Here is a 22,638-nt window from a genome sequence, read left to right as displayed (position 1 = left end):
TAAAGTCAGTCTTACCGTTAGTAGGCCTCATTCACGAAGCCGGTATATAAGGGGGGGGGGGTATAAGGTTACTGCCTATAAAATGGCAGTTTAATGGGTGTCCACTCTGTTTAAGCCGTTAGTGGAGCGTGTGTAGTTAACCGGCACACTAACCTGGACTTAACAAGGTATGCAAAGGGTAACTTAATATTTAACATAGTATCGATGGAGCGTGTGTGGTTAACCGGTACATCGATTAAGGGGTAAATATTAAGGGTACCAAGTATATTTGCATGGTTACTTCACACCTAGTTTTGTGATGCTCGGCATCCCAGTCACAAAAACTGAAGGGCACACTTGAGGTTGAAACATGCCATTGAACAGTTCAATGAATCTCAAAAGATCTAGGAATTTCAAAACCAATTAAAACCTAATAATACATTTCGTTTATCTTGGTGGAAATTGGTGAATCGTCATTCACCTACCTTCAAATATTTTATAGCTTGGATTACGACATCCCTCTTCCAAGTTATAAAAGTATTGTGTTGGGTCCTAGACTTAATATTTCATATTGGGTGTTATATTAGGGACTTTAAATCAACTATTTTGAATATCTCCCAAAAAGATGTCTGGTTTAGACATTTATGATCTTCCGAAATCTCTTGAAACAAGCTTTCCTAAATGAAGATGATGTCCCATGGAAATTATACTTCTTTCACCTCCTCCAATTATTCTCCCTAACCCACAAGTTCTTGAAAATTTTAAGGTCACTCAAGCCCTATTGGCAAAGAAAGGTCTATGTGTGGTCACATCTTGGAGATGTAGTCACATATTGACAAGCTGGGAGAGTTGGGTGTCAAAGTCTTGAGAAAGTTGGTAGTTCAATCACTTTCTAAGTAAAAAAGTGAGTTCCTTTGGGACTCCTATGAAACAAACTATGACAAGACCCTTAATGATCTTATTTATTTGCTAAGATCAACTTCCTAAAACTTGTGGACATTGACAATAATGACATTGGATATCCAATAAATCTCTCTCTTCCCAATGAAAAGGGATCGGCCATAGTCAACTCGGTTGACCAAATGGTAAAGAGAGAGAGAGGCTAAGTCTGTGATAGTCCCAGGTACCATTATCAAGGGTCCATAGGTATCTATTGCCAAAGGAAGGGGCATTGATTACGAAGCTGCCAAATTTACCTAAGGATGTTAAAGTCAATAAGTTTGACTCTACTTCAGGTAAGGTCCACTATCTAACTCTGTTAAGTTTCTATTGTGAGATTCTTGATACATGATGTGACTGGGTCACATGTTGATGTTTAAGAATCAAAGAAAAGTGAAGAAACTTAAAGAAAGAATATGTTGAATCTGATCGCGTAGATGGATTTCTATCGCATAGTTTGAAGATCGAATTCTTGAGCTACTTCTGAGGAGTTATGATATATTGCTTAGGAATAGATAACATGTTTTCATATGGATTGTAAGGATAAGTTTTTTCCGCAAAGCTTTAGAATATAAGGAAATTTTTAGATTTTATTTATTTTATGTATCCTTACAATGGCGTTTGTGGAAAATTGTTGCTTATAAGATTCCACTGATAGCAATATTGGAAAGTGAATTTGATTCTTTCATTTGTTATAATGTCTAAATTTACCAAATAAAGAAAGATTCTCATCACCCAAGTTTCAGTTGGATAAAAACTTGGAATCATGCAAGTTGTATACTATGATGAATGAGAACTTTCAAGCATTGGAAAATTAAGACTAACTACTTGTTCACATGGATGTGTGAGTCAAGTAAAGGACTAAGGGATCGAGTACACATTCTTGTGCACTGATTAAGTCCACCACAAAAGATTGTTAAGACTATTCGTCATGATTTACTAAAGTTTAGTAAATATGGTTACACTTACAAGTTTAAGTGTAATTCTGATACATTAGAAAAATTCCAATGTATGACAGAGCGAATAAGAAGAATCAACTTAGGTAGAAAGATAAAAGTTTCTCAAATCTGAAAAAGATGGGAGAGTACTTTAGTATCATGTTTTAAGACCATATTAATGATTTTGAGACCTTATCACAATTCATCCTCTAAGTGCATTCTGATAGCTAAGAAGAGGAGTTATGAATTGTTGAAGTGGTTAAATCAAGAAGATGATTCATACTTCGTTCCAAAAAACAATTCTTAGAGTTATACTCTAAATTTGTAACTTGAGTGACATGTCTTAAAGAAGGTTTAAACCACTTGTCAAATGTAAGAGTAAAAGTGTCCTACTCTTGTACATTTCAAATTGGTAAGTTGTGATGTTTTGGATAAAACAAAGACCACCTAAGGCCAATTGTGTGAAGTGTTTGTCTTGATTAGAATCCACACTATCTCTTGAATATTTGACAAGAGAGTCTTATATGTCAAGAGGATAGTGGGAGTCTTAAAGGTCTTGAAAGTCTCAAGAAGTAATCAAGAATAAAACCTGAAGTTCTTCACTAGCACATGACTTGAGGTTTATAACCTATCATGTTGACATATACTGTGCCCATTCCAATTAAAGTTGGCTTTGCATATGAGTTCTTAGAGTTCTCAATTGGTTGCACAGCAACTTGGAAGCAAAGGCAAGCCCTTGAGCTGCCAGGTGGCAAGAATTTAAGATTGCACAAGTTCAATCCATATGAGTTAGGATTTGTCACTAACCTAGTCTTGTGATTATGGTTTGACAATTCACATGGATAAGAACTGTGACATCCCCAAAATCACGGCCAAAAAAGACCGATTTTGTTTATGCTTTGTTTAAAAATCAAAGTAACATTTTAAATAAAAGTGTTGCGGAATTTGTCCCAAAACAAAATATGATAAACATTTATCAAAAGCATTTCCATAGAAATGTATTTCATTAAAATACTTGGGATGTCATGTTTGTAAAAATCAAAAGCATAAACAGTACAATATAAGCCTTACTACATTATTTCATATCTACAGGCCTATATCCGTAATCCCTCGTGCAAACATCATATATATGCTCAAGCGCCACTACCTGTAATACATAAAACTGAGTGGGTCAGGCTTGGGAGCCTGGTGAGCACATAGGGTTTTCAACCCACAATAAATAAGTTTATTAATTTCATCAATCAACAATAACCCGATTTCCCGTTCCCGTTATCCTCACTTTACGTACCTAAACACCTATCATAAGGGACCTAGCCTAAGGATCATCATCGGGACAGACACTACTACTAAGGGGATTCCTCAGTAATAAATGTCCTAAAGGCAACCATGTGGGGGATGGAGTACACCGGTGAACACATCGTTCACAAACACCTACAGGTTGCGGGTCTGCTAGTGTTCCGCTGGACTGTCTAGAAGAGTCCGTGGTCGTCATCCATACTCCGCTAGATGACAGAATCAACAACACAAACATCGAGGCCTCTCATCATTTTATCACACATGGCCTATTACATCTACCCATGTTTTACCCCAACATTTTTGTAGATATAAAATACATATACAATTTAAATCATTAAAAACATGTATAACAATGTTCATCCAACATAGATAGCAAGTATTCAGATAATATGCACACATAGCACGTTATTTATATAAAATACTTCATATCTATGTGTAAGCTGAAAGTAACAATGCACTCACTTTAACGTTCGATAGGCGATTACCGTTATGGAATGGATGCGAGAAGGTCGAGTAGTATTTCCGTGAATATGAATCTCCGAGAAAATTTAGTTTCCTAAGGAAATATTAATATAATTAATATTTGGAGGGTATATTGGTAATTAACCAAGGTATGGGGCCTATTCACGAATTTAAATATATTAAATAGACTAAGGTTGTTGATAATTTCCAAATAAGGGACTAACATTGTGTATTTAAATTCTAGGTTTGAGTTTATGATTTATTTTGCAAATAAATCTCTACGGAGGGGTTAAAATAGACAAAATAGACAAAGTTTTGAGACTTGTGACTTGTTTTTGTAAGAGATTTACAAAGAGGGTAGGTCTTGAACATTTTTAATGGAAGTTTAAAGGCTTTAAACTAGTTTTGTAAAGTACTTTGAAGTTGGGGGTTAAAATCAATTATTTGGAATCAAAGTTTGATTTTTTTTGCTTTCATCATAACTGATTACGTTGCAGGAGGCATATTGCCTCCAGTTCTTCATCGAAGCACCATGGAAACAAACAAATAAATAAATAAATAAATAAATAATCTTTGTGGCTTATGATCGATCGACACTGTAAATACACAAACGAATAGAGGGTGTTTTGGAGAGGACTTACGATGGGGAAAGAAGGATGACAGCGGGCAAACAACAACACTGGTGGAATGGTGGTTTATGGTGATGATCCTCAAGGTGACATAGAGGGAGATAGAGATCAAGAGTGAGAGGAGAGAAGCTAAAGATTGAAGTGTGATTTTTGGAGATGATATGAAGCTCTATTTATAGTGTAAGGGTATACACTAATGGAAGAGAAGCCCCATGCTTCAATCACCATGCTTGTACTTGATTGGGGAAGCTTGCACTCAAGATAAAAAAAGAAAGGAATGGAGAGGGTTGATGTCACGTGGGCAAAGAATGAGCTGGAAATAGGTGCTCATAATTAGTGGGTCCCAGAAGGTAGTTTAATCCTTTAACTTGTCTAAAAGACTTATAAATTGATGAATCGAGATCCCGACGTTGGATTGCATTTTCAAAAATTTCTTTTGAAAAAGGGTAATTCAAGGATTCCAGAAACCCAAACGGATTAATTTTTGGAGTTACGGAATTCCGGGAAATCACACTTAAAGTTTTGCGTCTAAACGGCTCGCGGTGTCCGTTTTCGCGACTTTTCTAAATATTTTTGTTAAAAATATTTCGAGTATGAAATTAAATAATAGATTATAACTTGAGTCCAAAAATGTTATCGGAAATCCCGTCGGCAAAGCGTAAGTACCTCAAAGGATCGATTCGGTTTTACACGATTAAATAAAATCAGTGTTTTACTGTCTGATTTTATTAAAACGGTCGTATCTTTTGCATACGAACTCCGTTTTCGACGTTCTTTATATCCACGCGTAGGCGGGAATGTACTCTACAACTTTATATAAAGATATCGGGCTTATATCATACTTTAATTCTGATGCTTATTTTTATTCTTTATTAATTATATATTTATAATTAAGTAATAAGCACACAAATACACATAATTCACATAGAATTCAAATATTACTTCAAAAAGAGTTACAATAGTTGACCTAGACTATTACATTGTTAAAAATGGTTAGCCCTGAAACACGAGCGTTACAATTCTCTCCCCCTTAGGGTGATTCCGTCCCGGAATCATGCAGCAAACAGATGTGGATAGCAACTCCTCATGTCATCCTCTGTTTCCCAAGTGAGATTTGGCCCATTCGAATGTTTCCATCGGACTAGCACTAGGTCGACCATCTTGTGTCATAACTTCTTAGTCTTACGGTCAACAATTGCCTCAGGCTCTTCGATCAGCCTTTTGTTCTCATCCATCCTTAACTCTGAGATTGGAATTATGTTGGCAAAATCTCCCATGAATTTCCTCAAATAACACACATGGAAGGTGTTATGAATACCATTGAGTTCTTCGGGCAATTCCAGCTTGTAAGCTTGGTTCCCAATCTTTTGAAGAACTTTGAACAGTCCAATAAACCTTGGACTCAACTTCCCTCGTTTCCCGAATCTTATAAGTCCCTTCCATGGTGAGACTTTAAGCAAAACAGAATCCCCAACTTCAAAAGTCATTGGTCGTCTTTTCTTGTCAGCGTAGCTCTTTTGACGATCATGGGTTGCTAACATTCTTTCCTTAATCACCTTCAACTTCTCAGCAGTCTCATGGACTATCTCGGGGCCCATAAACTGCTTCTCTCCAGCGTACGACACTTCTGTCCATACAAGGCTTGATAAGGTGCCATCTTGATGCTTGAGTGAAAACTATTGTTATAGGAAAATTCCACCAGAGGTAAGTGCTCGTCCCAATTCCCTTGGAACTCAAGGGTACATGCACTTAGCATATCTTCCAGTGTTTGAATCGTTCTTTCGCTCTGACCATCAGTTTGTGGATGGTAAGCAGTACTCAAACACAACTTTGTACCCAACTCCTCTTGTAGACTCCTCCAAAACCTCGATGTGAAACGACTATCACGATCTGATACAATCGTAAGAGGAACACCGTGAAGTCTTACAATTTCCTTCACGTAAGCATTTACGAGCTTATCCATAGACCACTTCTCGTTGGCTGCTATGAAGTGTGCACTCTTGGTGAAACGATCCACGACTACCCAAATCATGTCGTGTCCGTTCTTCGTCTTGGGAACTTTGGTCACAAAATCCATGGTGATGTCTTCCCATTTACCCATGGGTACAGGAAAAGGTTCCAAACTCCCATACGGTTTTTGATGTTGTGCCTTAACTCTCGCACATGTTACACACTCGGTCACATACTTTGCAACGTCGAGCTTCATCGTTGGCCACCAGTAATAGGGTTTTAGGTCCCTATACATTTTAGTGCTACCGGGATGAATCGAGTACATGGTCTTGTGTGCTTCTTCCATTAGAAGGTCTCTTATTACTCCCGTCTTAGGTACCCAAATCCGATCTTGGAATACCTTCAGTCCTTGACTGTTTGTACCGAACACTAACGTTTTCCCCAAACGTTCTTCCTTTCAGTCATTCTTCTCTAAAGCTTCTTCTTGAGCTTTCCTGATACTTTCCACAATCGTCGAGACAACTTCAATTCTTAATGATCTTGGCCTTTTCCTTTCAAGATTGACTTTCCGACTGAGAGCATCAACAACAACATTTGCTTTACCTGGGTGGTAAAGTATCTCACAGTCGTAGTCCTTGAGTAGTTCTAGCCAGCGTCGTTGCCTCATGTTCAATTCTTTCTGATTAAAGAGATACTGGAGACTCTTATGATCAGTGAACAACTTGCACTTCGTGTCGTAGAGGTAATGCCTCCATATCTTTAGAGAAAATACTACCGCCGCCAACTCCAAATCGTGAGTGGGGTAGTTCTTTTCGTGCTCTTTCAATTGTCGAGATGCGTATGCTATCACCTTTTCTCTCTGGGTTAGAACACAACCCAACCCGACTCCAGATGCATCACTGTAAACCGCGAAATCTTCAACTCCATCGGGCAGGGAAAGTATCGGTGCTTCACATAACTTCTTCTTTAGCTTCTCGAATGCTTCATCGTGTTTTTCATTCCACGTATATGTAGCTCCTTTATGGGTCTAAGCTGTCAATGGAACAACAATCGAAGAAAAGCCTTGGATAAATCGTCGATAATATCCGGCTAATCCTAGAAAGCTTCGAATCTCCGTGGGACTCTTTGGACGTTCCCACTTCATTACAACTTTGATTTTTGCTGGGTCAACCATTATCCCTTCTTGGTTAACCACATGACCCAAGAATTGGACTTCTCGGATCCAAAAATCACACTTGGAGAACTTAGCGTAAAGCTTCTCCTTCTTTAACACTTCCAATACTTCCCGTAGATGCTTGCCATGCTCCTCTTGGCTTTTCGAGTAGATCAGAATGTCGTCGATGAACACTATCACAGATTTATCGAGGAAGGGTTTACAAACCCTATTCATCAAATCCATGAATGCTGCAGGAGCATTGGTTAGTCCAAATGACATAACCAAGAACTCGTAGTGTCCATATCGAGTTCTGAATGCGGTCTTCTCAATATCGTGCTCTCTTACCTTTAGCTGATGATATCCTGACCTAAGATCGATCTTTGAGAAGTAGCTCGAACCTTGCAGCTGATCGAATAGGTCATCAATCCTCGACAACGGATACTTAATCTTCACCGTTGCCTTATTCAGCTCTCGGTAGTCTATACACATTCTCATGCTTCCGTCCTTCTTCTTCACGAATAACACCGGAGCTCCCCAGGGTGATGAACTAGGTCGAATGAAACCGTTGTCCAACAGCTCCTGAAGTTGCGTCATAAGCTCCTTCATCTCCGTTGGTGCTAATCGATAAGGTGCCTTTGCTATCGGTGTTGTTCCTGGTAACAAGTCTATACGAAACTCCACTTGCCTATCAGGTGGTAATCCGGGAAGATCTTTGGGAAAGACTTCTGGATAATCACACACAACCGGTATATTCTGCACCTCTTTCTTCTCCTTCTTAGCATCGATTACGAATGCCAAGTATGATGCACATCCTTTGGACAAACATTTCCTGGCTTTCATCAGGGAGATGATTCCAGAATTCACTCTGCGTTTGTCCTCGTACACCATAAATGATTGCTTTCCGGGTGGGTTTACCCTTACTATCTTCTTTCGGCATTGAATCTCGGCATCGTTGGCGCTAAGCCAATCCATATTCAAAACGATGTCGAAACCGTTTAACTCTATGGGTAAGAGCTCTTCATGGAATTCGTTTCCGTTTAGGTCAATGACGATGTTCCTAATACGATTACTAACAGGTACGAATTTGCCACTAGCAACTTCTACAATTAGGGCATTATCAAGTTTTTCTACAGGAAATGCTAATTTCCCACCAAATTTATGCTACACAAAGGAGTAGTTGGCTCCCGAATCAAATAGTATATTTGCAGGCAAACCATTTACAAGAAAGGTACCTGAAGCGATGTCTGCTGCCTCCTTCGCAGCCTCGAGCGTCATCTGGAAGGCTCTCGCCTTCGGCTTCGGTGGTATGTTGGGTCTTCCTGCCTCCTTCTTCTTCGGGCAATCCTTTGAAATGTGCCCCTCCTCGTTGCACTCATAATAGACCTTCTTAGTGAACGTGCATTCGTTGGCATAGTGCCCAGGCTTTCCGCATTTTAAACAAGTGACCCCTCCGTCACACTTCCCAGAGTGCTTCTTCTTACACTTGTCACACCACTTCACTTCTGATCCTCCTCCTCTCGAACCATATTACCAGACCTCGAGGATCTGTCAAATTTCCTTTTCTCTCCCACTTCTGCTCTCTCCAGACCCTTCTCTCGTATCTTGGTCTGCACATTCTTAGCAGCCCAGATGGCGGCTTTCAGAGTGGTAGTTTTCTTGACCATTAGACCGAAGTCCGCTGGTAATCCGAGGGCAAATTTGTTAACCTTGGAGAGTTCAGTTGGAACGAGGTGAGGAACAAGCTTCATTTTCTCAGTAAAGCTTGCAACGTATTCAGTAACGCTCATTCTTCCCTTCTTCAGATTCTGGAATTCGTTGTTGATCTCCAAAAGATCCTGCTCATAGCAGTATTGCATCTTCAACTGTACCAGAAAATCCTCCCATGACATCTTGCTTGCTTCACCTTTGGGCATTGAATCAGCTAGTAGCTTCCACCAACTTAGTACTCTAGATTTCAACAGAGGAACCGCGAGAGCGGTCTTCTGCCTGTTGCTACACTCGCAACTCTCAAACATCGTCTCCATTTCAGAGGTCTAGTTCATGACTTCTACCGGTGTCGGGCTTCCAGATAGACTCGGTGGCTTGGATGCCATGAAATCCTTGTATTTTCATCCACGTCCGTCATTTCCTCCATCCTGGTGGTTTTGCCTAACTATCGGTGGGTTGGCTTGACCAACAGTCCCACTATAGTTTCCCTCCTCAGTCTGCTTTTCGTTCAACTCGGACTGTTCGATCTGAATAGTCTCTTCCTCTCGATTTTGTTGGAGCAAACGTCTGGTTTCCTCCATTTGACGATCCAACATTGCCTGGATCATCGCTTGCACTCCGGCCATCGTGACTGGCTCAGGTGCAACTTCTTCAACAACAGGTATTTGCTAAACCACCGGGGGTTGGTTCCTATCGCCATTTGCATTCACGTTTCCGCTACGGGTCCTTGCCATCTTGATCTATACACCGAATAAGGTGAATTTAGATCTTTATTTAGGATAGACGTTTAAATCGTCCTTATCACTCCGAAACGTTTACACGCTAGTTCTAATATCGTAGTCGTATGCTTAGAATCCTAAACACATGAGGTTTCCAGATCCGGTAGGCAACAAACCATAGATCCGAACAAATAATAGCATATCATGCACAAAGCATTTAGCACATAAAAGCATTTTAGGCACAATTCCTAAAATAAGCTAGTGCTCTCATCTCACAGTCATCGCTTAGCATTCTAAGTTTAAGTCTAGAAATCCTACAAATTCCTAGTTCGCTTAATCTAATGCTCTGATACCAACTGTGACATCCCCAAAATCACGGCCAGAAAAGACCGATTTTGTTTATGATTTGTTTAAAAATCAAAGTAACATTTTAAAAAAAAGTGTTGCGGAATTTGTCCCAAAACAAAATATGATAAACATTTATCAAAAGCATTTCCATAGAAATGTATTTCATTAAAAGACTTGGGATGTCATGTTCGTACAGATCAAAAGCATAAACAGTACAATATAAGCCTTACTACATTATTTCATATCTACAGGCCTATATCCGTAATCCCTCGTCCAAACATCATATATATGCTCAAGCGCCACTACCTGTAATACATAAAACTGAGTGGGTCAGGCTTGGGAGCCTGGTAAGCACATAAGGTTTTCAAGCCACAATAAATAAGTTTATTAATTTCATCAATCAACAATAACCTGATTTCCCGTTCCTGTTATCCTCACTTTACGTCCCTAAACACCTATCATAAGGGACCTAGCCTAAGGATCATCATCGGGACGGACACTACTGCTAAGGGAATTCCTCAGTAATAAATGTCCTAAAGGCAACCATGTGGGGGATGGGGTACACCGGTGAATACATCATTCACAAACACCTACAGGTAGCAAGCCTGCTAGTGTTCCACTGGACTGTCTAGAAGAGTCCGTGGTCGTCATCCATACTCCGCTAGATGACAGAATCAACAACACCAACATCGAGGCCTCTCATCATTTTATCACACATGACCTATTACATCTACCCATGTTTTACCCTAACATTTTTGTAGATATAAAATACATATACATTTTAAATCATTGAACACATGTATAACAATGTTCATCCATCATAGATAGCAAGTATTCAGATAATATGCACACATACCACGTAATTTATATAAAATACTTCATATCTATGTGTAAGCTGAAAGTAACTATGCACTCACTTTAACGTTCGATAGGCGATTAGCGTTATGGAATGGATGCGAGAAGGTCGAGTAGTATTTCTGTGAATATGAATCTCCGAGAAAATTTAGTTTCCTAAGGAAATATTAATATAATTAATATTTGGAGGGTATATTGGTAATTAACCAAAGTATGGGGCCTATTCACGAATTTAAATATATTAAATAGACTAAGGTTGTTGATAATTTCCAAATAAGGGACTAAAATTGTGTATTTAAATTCTAGGTTTGAGTTTATGATTTATTTTGCAAATAAATCTCTACGGAGGGGTTAAAATAGACAAAATAGACAAAGTTTTGAGACTTGTGACTTGTTTTTGTAAGAGATTTACAAAGAAGGTAGGTTTTGAACATTTTTAATGGAAGTTTAAAGGCTTTAAACTAGTTTTGTAAAGTACTTTGAAGTTGGGGGTTAAAATCAATTATTTGGAATCAAAGTTTGATTTTTTTGCTTTCATCATAACTGATTACGTTGCAGGAGGCATATTGCCTCCAGTTCTTCATCGTAGCACCATGGAAACAAATAAATAAATAAATAAATAAATAATCTTTGTGGCTTATGATCGATCGACACTGTAAATACACAAACGAATAGAGGGTGTTTTGGAGAGGACTCACGATGGGGAAAGAAGGATGGCAGCGGGCAAACAACAACACTGGTGGAATGGTGGTTTATGGTGATGATCCTCAAGGTGACATAGAGGGAGATAGAGATCAAGAGTGAGAGGAGAGAAGCTAAAGATTGAGGTGTGATTTATGGAGATGATATGAAGCTCTATTTATAGTGTAAGGGTATACACTAATGGAAGAGAAGCCCCATGCTTCAATCACCATGCTTGTACTTGATTGGGGAAGCTTGAACTCAAGATAAAAAAAAGAAAGGAATGGAGAGGGTTGCTGTCACGTGGGCAAAGAATGAGCTGGAAATAGGTGCTCATAATTAGTGGGTCCCAGAAGGTAGTTTAATCCTTTAACTTGTCTAAAAGACTTATAAATTGATGAATCGAGATCCCGACGTTGGATTGCATTTTCAAAAATTTCTTATGAAAGAGGGTAATTCAAGGATTCCAGAAACCCAAACGGATTAATTTTTGGAGTTACGGAATTCCGGGAAATCGCACTTAAAGTTTTGCGTCTAAACGGCTCGCGATGTCCGTTTTCGCGACTTTTGTAAATATTTTTGTTAAAAATATTTCGAGTGTGAAATTAAACAATAGATTATAACTTGAGTCCAAAAATGTTATCGGAAATCCCGTCGGCGAAGCGTAAGTACCTCAAAGGATCGATTCGGTTTTACGCGATTAAAGAAAATCAGTGTTTTACTGTCTGATTTTATTTAAACGGTCGTATCTTTTGCATACGAACTCCGTTTTCGACGTTCTTTATATCCACGTATAGGCGGGAACGTACTCTACAACTTTATCTAAAGATATCGGACTTATATCACACTTTAATTCTGACGCTTATTTTTATTCTTTATTAATTATATATTTATAATTAAGTAATAAGCACACAAATACACATAATTCACATAGAATTCAAATATTACTTCAAAAAGAGTTACAATAGTTGACCTAGACTATTACATTGTTAAAAATGCTTAGCCCCGAAACCCGGCCGTTACAAGAACACATACACTATTAAATCTAAGTGTCATAAGGTTTCTCTCCGATTCATGAAAATGATTGTGAGGAAATCCTTTCACTAAGTAGATTTTAGCTAGATAGCAATTGTGATATTTGCATTCTCAAAGTCGTTAGTGGAGCGTGTATGGTTAACCGGCACACTAACATGGACTTGTGAGAAGTGCCAAAGGTCTAAACAATCGAGACTATGATTATGACATCCCTTTTCGTAGTTCTTAAAATTGTTTAGACACACTTGTGAGCTATCTAAGATAAAGTGTATGATATTGATAAAGTTTTATCAAAGCAATCTAGTATCAGAAATCTGAACTTCGGTAAGAAAGTGAATAAAGTGTTGATTTCTAGAAGTCCAGTTGATATCTGAGTACATGTCAAAGCTAGTGGGAGCATAAGTGTTATGCTAATAATCATCATGTTAGTGGGAGCATGATAATTATGATAAAGGTTACAAGTTAGCAATGTTAATTATAGAAAACAAAAGGTTTCAATTGGGAAAAAGTTGTTTTGCTATAATTAAGGGAGAGGAGATTATACTTCATCTCAAATCTATAAGCTTAGATTGAGATTTTAATCAAATTTATTCAAGAATATATATGAATTTCATGTTGGAATGGCTCAACATAAGGAAATTCTATATATGGGTTCATTATTTGCATTGTTAAATTCGATTATGATTACGGCATCCCTTTTCATAATATGAATTATGAGAACTTGGCAAATAGAAATCGTAATGTTATAGCAAAAGACTGGTTTAGTCTTTATGTGAGACATCATGAATCATGTCCCATATGCTTCGTATATAGGATCGATTGCATGTGCTATATTCATCCTTTCTAAAATTTTCCAAATGCTTGGGGCATTAAGAAGGGAAAAGGTCTAGAATTGGATATGACTAAAAGGATTAAACAATTGTCGAGGACAATCTAAGGTTTACCAAAGATTGGTTGCTCAAGGACAGTTGGAAGTATAGTGTTAATTCTGGAAGGACCATATTGACATAATCTGCAAGGAGGCAACTCTTGTTCAGAAGTGATAGTCAAAATGGAATACGGAAATGTTTCAAAGTTAGAAATTATTCAATCTGTGTAAGATTAGGAAACTTAATGCAAGAAGGATGTTTCCAAGGAGTTGATCTCCTTTGGAATGCTCTGTAGTGGTTGTTGTCAAGTCTTTCTGACTTTGTGCATAATCATTACAAGAGGATCAATGCATACAAGTTTAGAATCTAACAAATTTCAGTAAATGGCATGAATTTGGAATTCTTCCATTTGTAGTAAGGATTTGGGACTGTGAAATGAGAATCATTGGAATTATGTTCAATCGATTTCTTTCACAAAGTAAAGATCATAGACAAACATAGTATGCATACTTGGTGTATGGCTTGTCTAGTGTTTAGAAAACATAATGTACATGCTCGGAGCATGGGACAACTAGTGTTTTAATTCAAGAATAAAGTTGATAGCTGAAACAGTATACAATGAATAATGTGTAATCATATGGTGATAAATAAAAGGTGTTTTATTTATATTCATAAGTTTTGAGACCATATTGGATTCAATTATTATTGTGTTTCACTTTGCATGTTTTAACTTCCAGAAAAAGTAGGTCATTGTTCTGGATGACTAAGTTATTCAAACCATCCATAGTCGGTCATATGTTGGAAGTAGATATGAATTAATACTGTCATGGGTTGGCTTGTAGAGGTCTAAGATGTTGGACACAAGGCTACAACAGTCATGAGTGCTCATAAGTTCTGAGTATTGGATTCAACTCGCGCTCATTGGAATCACTTCATGGACTTTATCATGAGTGATCATGAGATGATAATATCTTATATTCTTCAAACCTAGAGATATGAGTTGTTACTATGAGTTGGTTGTACATTGATTGCACGAAAACGCATTGGTAACTCGATGTTATAAAACGTGCCTTTGTGTATGATTCAACAAGTAGTAGAACAAGCCATATGCGTTGAAGTTTATCCATTCCTTTTACATTCGAAATAAAAGAGATATCTGTGGGCCCCTTGATGATTTGGTGATGACAAATGTAGGTGCTCGGCCGGGCCTCGACTGATTTGATTTGTTCAATTAGTAAGTCGTCATAAATCGGAAATCGGGAAATCATAAATCGGAAATCGGGAAACAACAAATGGACAGAGAGAATGATTATAATCCATGTCTCAGTCCATATGATATCTACAATGGAGGAATATATGATCCCTTATCTAATGGACAAGTCATTGATAAAGGTCAGAGTTCATCGACAAGGTCAGAGTTTGACAGAAGCTTTTGAGAGCTACGATTGCCAGTTTCTTGAAGTCATACTAGCAATAATAGTTTCAGTCTTATCCAAGTGGGAGACTGTTGGATTATTGTCTAAGTCCATAACCATAATTGATAAGACTTGACCCGACCCGGCATGGTCCATTTGGGTTGCATGGCATCATGCATTTGGATAGACTATAATGAGAGAAATAACACTTAAGGTTTGTTAATATATTATAAGTTCTAATATATTAATAAGATTATTTAATTAGTATTGATCAAGAATTAATATATAGTTAATTAAGTGATCAAAAGAAGACTAATTAAATATATGGGTTGATTGTGTAAATCATTCATACTTGTATAGTGGGCTAAGACTCCATGGATTATCAAGTTGGGCTAAAACCCACAAGATGCTCCATGGTGTATTTGAACCCATGGATCCAAGGAAATGGAAAGCCATCACAATTAGGGTTTACCCTAATTGTGACACTATATAAAGATTTTATTGGTGACAAAATTGGCACTAGAATATAGACGAAAGGGCTAGCTGATTTTATGAAGTGTGGATTTCTCTCTAATCTATTCCAAGTGTATCTGGTGTTGTGTGAACCATTTGAGGTGTCAAACTTGGGGCACTAGGCACTCAATCTTCATGAAGACATTCTACATCAAAGAGGTATGTAATTCCAACTTGATATATTCATATGAATCAATGTTATTATGCTAGTTAGGATGAATACCTTGGAAAGTTCATATTTGCATGTATAATAGAGAAAACATAGATCCAAGGTATTTGGGGTTGCATGTACACTTAGAAAGTGTTAGAATGCTCAAAACCCAACAGAACTTTGGTAGTCCAAGAACGTTTCAAACCAACATTAATTCATTAGCAACAAAAGGGCTGAAACTAGGAGTTTCAAAAAGCCTACGGCTAAAAAGAAAGATGAAGGAAAATGTTTCAACTATGGGGGACCAAATCATTTTGCTCAGGATTGCAAGGTTGACAAGAATAATATGAATGAAGAATCATATGAGACAAAGTAGAAGAGATCCGTGGCTTTCCTAAAGAAACATGATTTAGAGTCCAAGGTCATCGTTGCATATTAAGAAGAATAGGTAGATGAAGAGGATTCATGAGAAGATGAAGCGAAAAAGGATGTTTTCTTCATGGCATTAACTGATGAATTCTTTACTGATAAAGCAAACAGTAGTTTAAGTACTTTTAAAGCTTATCTCTCAAAGGCTGCTAGTGAATTAAATGTTCAAAATTGGGACTCCTCCTACTTGTATCAGGTTAAAAATTTGTAACCTAATCTAATCATGAAAATATTATAGTGTATGAGTATCTACCTCTTTATCTTTCAAAATATAATCACGAAATACATAATCTAAGAGATAAAATTGAATCCTTGAAAAATGATCTTTCAAACAATGAGAATTCTCAGTCCCTGATGAGCATGAAACTACAGGATTTTTCTCTCAGCAATCATGCACTCATCAGTGAGAAAGACACACATATACAACTTGCTCAAAAATGTCAAATTATTACTAAAAATTGGGCTCATTCTCACTTAAAGCCTTCCAAAATTAATCATAATCAAATTCCTAATCAGTGTGAGAAAATAATTGGAGGAAATTTTGAAGAAGCTACAGTCATTTTAAAAAAAAATTGAAACTGAACCAAGCTTTCCAACTCAATCTGAGCTTCTCACGAGTATAAAACTAAATTTATGAGCAGTGGCTTTTTAAATCGTCAAGACATCATAGACAAAAATTGTGTCACAAACCTCGATGTACTTACCTCATGTTTAACCTTTAACTATTGTAGACTAATCAATAAAACCCTTTGGTCCTATGTATTGGAGTCCTAATACTACAATTTTAATCAAGTTTCCTAATTCAAATGGTGAAATTCATGTTGTTAAAGATATCCTATGTGAATTCCCTAAATGCACAAATCATGCACACGTCTCAAGGACTAAAGAAAGAATTTTCAAATTAAATAGATGTATTTTAAGTATTCAGACAATATGCACACCTAGCATGTAATTTATATTAAAATACTTCATATCTATGTGTAAGATGAAAGGGACTATGCACTCACATGAAAAGGTGGTGAATCCGAATTCAGACAGCGCTTCGCTTCTTAAAAATAATTTCCTTCGACGAAATCTTGTATTATTACCACTAGAGTTTAGTCTATTATTTGCCGACTAATTAATAGTCTAGCTATTTTTACTATTATATAAGCGTTAAAAAATACATATATAACCCATAATAATAGCGGAAGTACTTATTATAAGTTCCTAATAACATTGCTATAATTAAATAAACGATATATTAAAAATAGCATAGGCATAGCACACTTACAGCGGGTTTTATAGAAAACTGGGATTTGCTTGGAGCAGTGTTCCCGAGCCGAAAATATCTTCTTCTCGGAGCCGTTGAGCACTCCGGGGCTTCCGCCTTGTGCTAGGGAGGTTCGGTAGGCTTTTTGGGGGGTTCTTGGGCTAGAGAGAGGTTCTAGAGAGAGATTAAAGAGAAGAAAGAATGGGAGAGGTGTGAAGAAAATGAGGGTGGGAAAGGTTCTATTTATAGGGTGAAAATGGCTAAATTTGGTGCCACATGTCACCATCTAGTGGCAAGACTTAGGGAGAAACCAATGGCCAAGATTGTGCCACATCACCCATTTTCGCATAGCACACTTCCGACTTCTAAAATCTGTAACTTTCACATACGAGCTACATTTTTGACGTTTTTTATGTCCATGCGTAGATAAAAAAAAAAGATCTATAACTTTCATTTTGACTCCATCATCTAATTGTCGACCGATCTTAAATTTAACAGTACGAGGAGATTTTACTGTTAAATGTCCGCGTAAAATTCATAACTTCTACATACGGACTTAGTTTTCGTCTGTCTTTTTACCGTTTAGTTCCTATTAATGTGATATTAAATTATCATTTAGGTCGCGTAGCCAAAAACCGCTCGAACTAAAATTCGAGTTTCGGGTCGTGCACTGCTATGCCAAATCATAGAAAATTCATAACTTCCTCATATGAAGTCAGATTTCGGCGTTTTTTTTTGTATGTCCTTGGTTTAATGTATACTACAACCTTTTTTGGATCACTAAGTCTAAAAAGTCCTTTATCAAAAATTCACTATTTACGTCTCCCAGTGTCGTGCCGGTTTTGCAGTAAAACTTCGACGGGCCATAACTTCTTCGTTATAACTCGGATTTCGGCGTTCTTTATATGCACGGAACCCTTTAGACATATTGTACTACTTGGTTAAGATTATTTATTCTAAATAATCTTTTGTATTATCTCTAAATTGACTAGCCCAGATATACGGGCGTTACAATTATCTCCCCCTTAGGATGATTACGTCCCGGAATCATCTACGAAACAGGGCTCACATGATGACTCCATATGTTATCTCTTAATCCTAAGTAGTAACCGTAACTTTGATGTTTCTTCGAACGAGTATCTATCTCTAAGACTTCCTGACTGTAGGCGGTGCCCGATCTTGGACCTACTCTCTATCTCATGTTAGACTTCCAATCATGATATTCATGTCACGATCTCGATCTTTATTGGAGACTTCTTCTTTAACAAACTTGAGATAAGCTTCTTCCTTCGATTATCGCAATAGACCTATGGGTCATGTTCTAATGACCTCTCATCGTATGATGCATTGCTTGGACTTAGGTCTTTTAGAGTCAAATTCCAGAACAGACTATACCTTCCTTCATGTTCTAATCACGTCTTAAAAGGTAGCTTTTCTAGCTACAAGCGACTATCACGATACCTCTAACGATCGCTTTGATTATCTTTTATTTCAATCTTCCGGCTTAAGTCAAATGATACATCAAACTTGTTTATTTGAACCACGTAACATACTTATCATAGTCAGACTCAATTCGATATGACCACCAGGGTCGGAATAAGATTCATCTTCTTAGTTATTACCAAAACGATGGTAATGACATATTTGAATAAAACAGTATCAATTACTAGCTTCTTGGTAACCTTGTGACTTTCCTGATCCAAGCGTGAGTCCTGTGATTCCGGTAGTATAGGCCTCTACTACCTTTCACGCATACTCATAGTCGTCCCAAGTATTGTCTCGCGGTTTCCCCGGTCACTATACAAGAAAATCACATAACAGCTTAACACACCAGATAACAAAACGAAGGTTTTATTATTTCTTGAAACTATTATAGAGGTGTTCAAGTTCACCCTAGACTATGCCTCTAATAGGCTACATCATATGATTCTAACCCCTTGGCTACTTCATAACTCGATCTTTGGGTATGAATTCCTCATCCTCGATTCCTTGCATTGTTTTTTGCTTCGTCGAGGATCATGTGGAATGCCCTTGGCTTTGGTGGTGTGTTTGGCCTTGCTGTTTCATTCTTCTTTGGGAAATTCTTTGAAAGATGCCTACCTTCTGTACATGCATAACACACCCTCTTGTTGGATGTACACTCATTGGCGTAATGCCCAGACTTTCCACACTTGAAACATGTCACCTCCTCGCCACATTTTCCAAGTGTTTCTTCTTGCATTTATTACACCATCTTGCTTCACCTCCTCCTCCTCCTGACTTCGGGAATTTTCTCTCCTTGTTGGACCTTGAAGAACCTTCATGCTTCCTTTTCTCTCCAACTTCAGCTCTCTCCAGACCCTTCTCTCTTATCTGGGTCTCAACATTCTTGGCTACTCTAACGGCCGTTTTCAAGGTAGTTGCCATTTTGACTTTTGGATCAAAGTCTGTGGGCAGTCTGTTAGCAAACCTATCAATCTTGGAGAGTTCAGTAGGCACCATGTAGGGGAATAGCTTCATCCTCTCGTTGAATGTGGTGGCATACTCATCTACACTCATATTTCCTTTCTTCAGGTTCTGAAATTCGTTGTTTAGGTCTATCAGATCTATCTCTGAGCAGTACTGCATTTTCAACTGCTCCACGAATGCTTCCTAAGACATTCGCATGGCTTCTCCTAGTGGCAATGTGTCTGCCAACAACTTCCACCAACTTAGCACTCCAGTCTTTAGTTGTCTGACTGAAAATACGGTCTTTTGCCTGTCTCTACAGTCACAGCTCTCAAACAGCATCTCCATAGCTCTCAAACACCATCTCCATTTCGGAGATCTAGTCCATAATCTAAACCAGCTTCGGGCTTCCGGAAAGGCTTGGTGGCTTGTCACCAAAGAAGTTCTTATACATTCGTCCATCCTTGTCGTTTCCCCTCTCCGGGCCATTCCTTCGTTCTACTTGAGTCCCAACTTGAATCACAGGGCGGCTATAGTTCCCTTCCTCCGATCGCTCGGGAATCAGCTCAGGTTGCTTAATGAGCATGGTAGGTTCGTCCCTATTTTCATGCAACATTCTCCTCATTTCTTCCCTTTGTTCAGCTAACGTAGCCCGAATCATGGCTTGTACTCCAGCCATGGTGATTGGTTCAGGTGTAGCTTCTACTACAACAGGTGTTTGTTAAATCACTAGGGGCTGTTGATTCCTATTTCCATTTGCGTTCCCGACTCCACTTTTGGTTCTTGCCATTTCGATCTATACACCAATTCAGACGTTCGGTGTGTATTGACGAGAATTAAGATAGGAAAAGATTGTATTTACGATCGACGTGTAAATCTCCTTATTACTCCGAAAAGTTACATGCCAGTTCTAATACTATAATTAAACGTTTAGAAATCTGAACACATAAAGTTTCCAGATCCGGTTGACAACAGACCATAGATCCGATTATACATTTAACATCGTAAATCATTTAGCACATAAAAGCATGTTAGACAATTTCCCTAAATAAGCTAGTGCTTGTGTCTATTCAGTTGTATTACCTAAGATATATTGAACACACTCCTCACGATCATTGGTTAGCATTCTAAGTTTAAGTCTAGAAATAAATCCTTATTCCTAGTTCGCTTAAACTAATGCTCAAATACCAACTGTGACATCCCCATTTTCACATCCAGAAAAGACCGATTTTGTTTATGCTTTATAAAAATCAGAGTACCTCTTTTAATAAAAATGTTGCGGAGTTTGTTCCCAGTAAAATATGATAAATACATTATCAAATCATTTCCGAAGAAAAGTATTTGTATTCAGTTTAAAACATTTGGGATTTCATCGTGAATACAGAAACATAAGCATAAACAGAACTTACATTCATTATCACTAGTGATTTATATCTCCTTTAATCTCTCAGTGTAATGTGACTTCATATCAACACCTGTGATATAAATAAACTCAGTGGGTCAGGTTGGGAAACCTAGTGAGTACATAGGGTTTTCAACCCACAATAATATAATTATGTTTAATCTTCAAACAATTAATCAACCGAATTACCCATGCCCATTATCTTCTTTACTCTTAAGGATCTACCCTAAGAATCAGCTATTCCTCGTTCATTTATTCCTAAGGATTATCCTAAGGAATAGGTACAAAGTCCATCGTTACCAAGGTTTATAGATTACAACAGGTGAACACGTAGTCTGAAACATCTGGTAAACACTTAGTTCAAAAATAAGTAATGAACACACTTAGTTCAAAAATACCTAGTGAACACACTCAATTAAAAAAACCTAGTGAACACACTCAGTTCAAATACCTAGTGAACACACTTAGTTCAAAAATATATAGTGAACACACTTAGTTCAAAAATACCTAGTGAGCACACTCAGTTCAAAAATACCTAATGAGCACCTAGTTCAAAAACACCTACAGATTACGAGCCTGCTAACGTTCCACTAGACTGTCTAGTATCATTTGTGGTCGTCATCTATACTCCACAAGATGATTGGATCACTGTCAACATTGATGTCTTTCATCGTGTTATCACACATCAACTATTTTATCTACCCATGTTTTACCCAACACATTTTGTAGATATAAAATACATATACAATTTAAATCATTTAAAACATGTATAAAAATCTTTCACCCAGCATAGACTGCATGTATTCATACAATTTGCACACATAGCATCTAATTTATATTAAAATACTTCATATCTATGTGTATGATGAAAGGGACTATGCACTCACATGAAAAGGTAGTGAATCCGAACTCAGACAGCGCTTCGCTTCTTAAAAATAATTTCTTTCGACGAAACCTAGTATTATTACCACTAGAGTTTAGTCTATTATTTGCCGACTAATTAATAGTCTAGCTATTTTTACTATTATATAAGCGTTAAAAAGTAATTATATAACCCATAATAATAGCGGAAATACTTATTATAAGTTCCTAATAACGTTGCTATAATTAAATAAACGATATATAAAAAATATCGTAGGCGTAGCTCACTTACAACGGGTTTTATAGAAAACCGGGCTTTGCTTGGAGCAGCGTTCCCGAGCCGAAAATCTCTTCTTCTCGGAGCCGTTGAGCACTCCGGGGCTTCCGCCTCGTGTTAGGGAGGTTCCGGGGCTAAAGAGAGGTTCTACAGAGAGAGTAAAGAGAAGAAAGAATGATAAAGGTGTGAAGAAAATAAGGGTGGGAGAGGTTCTATTTATAGGGTGAAAATGGCTGAACTTGGTGCCACATGTCACCATCTAGTGGCAAGCCTTAGGGAGAAACCAATGGCCAAGATTGTGCTACATCACCCATTTTCGCACAGCACACTTCCGACTTCTAAAATCCG

This window comes from Lactuca serriola, chromosome 3 (assembly GCF_051521515.1).
Source record: "Lactuca serriola cultivar US96UC23 chromosome 3, Lser_US96UC23_V15, whole genome shotgun sequence".
NCBI lineage: Eukaryota > Viridiplantae > Streptophyta > Magnoliopsida > Asterales > Asteraceae > Lactuca > Lactuca serriola.
Note: the sequence above shows the minus strand (reverse complement) of the source record.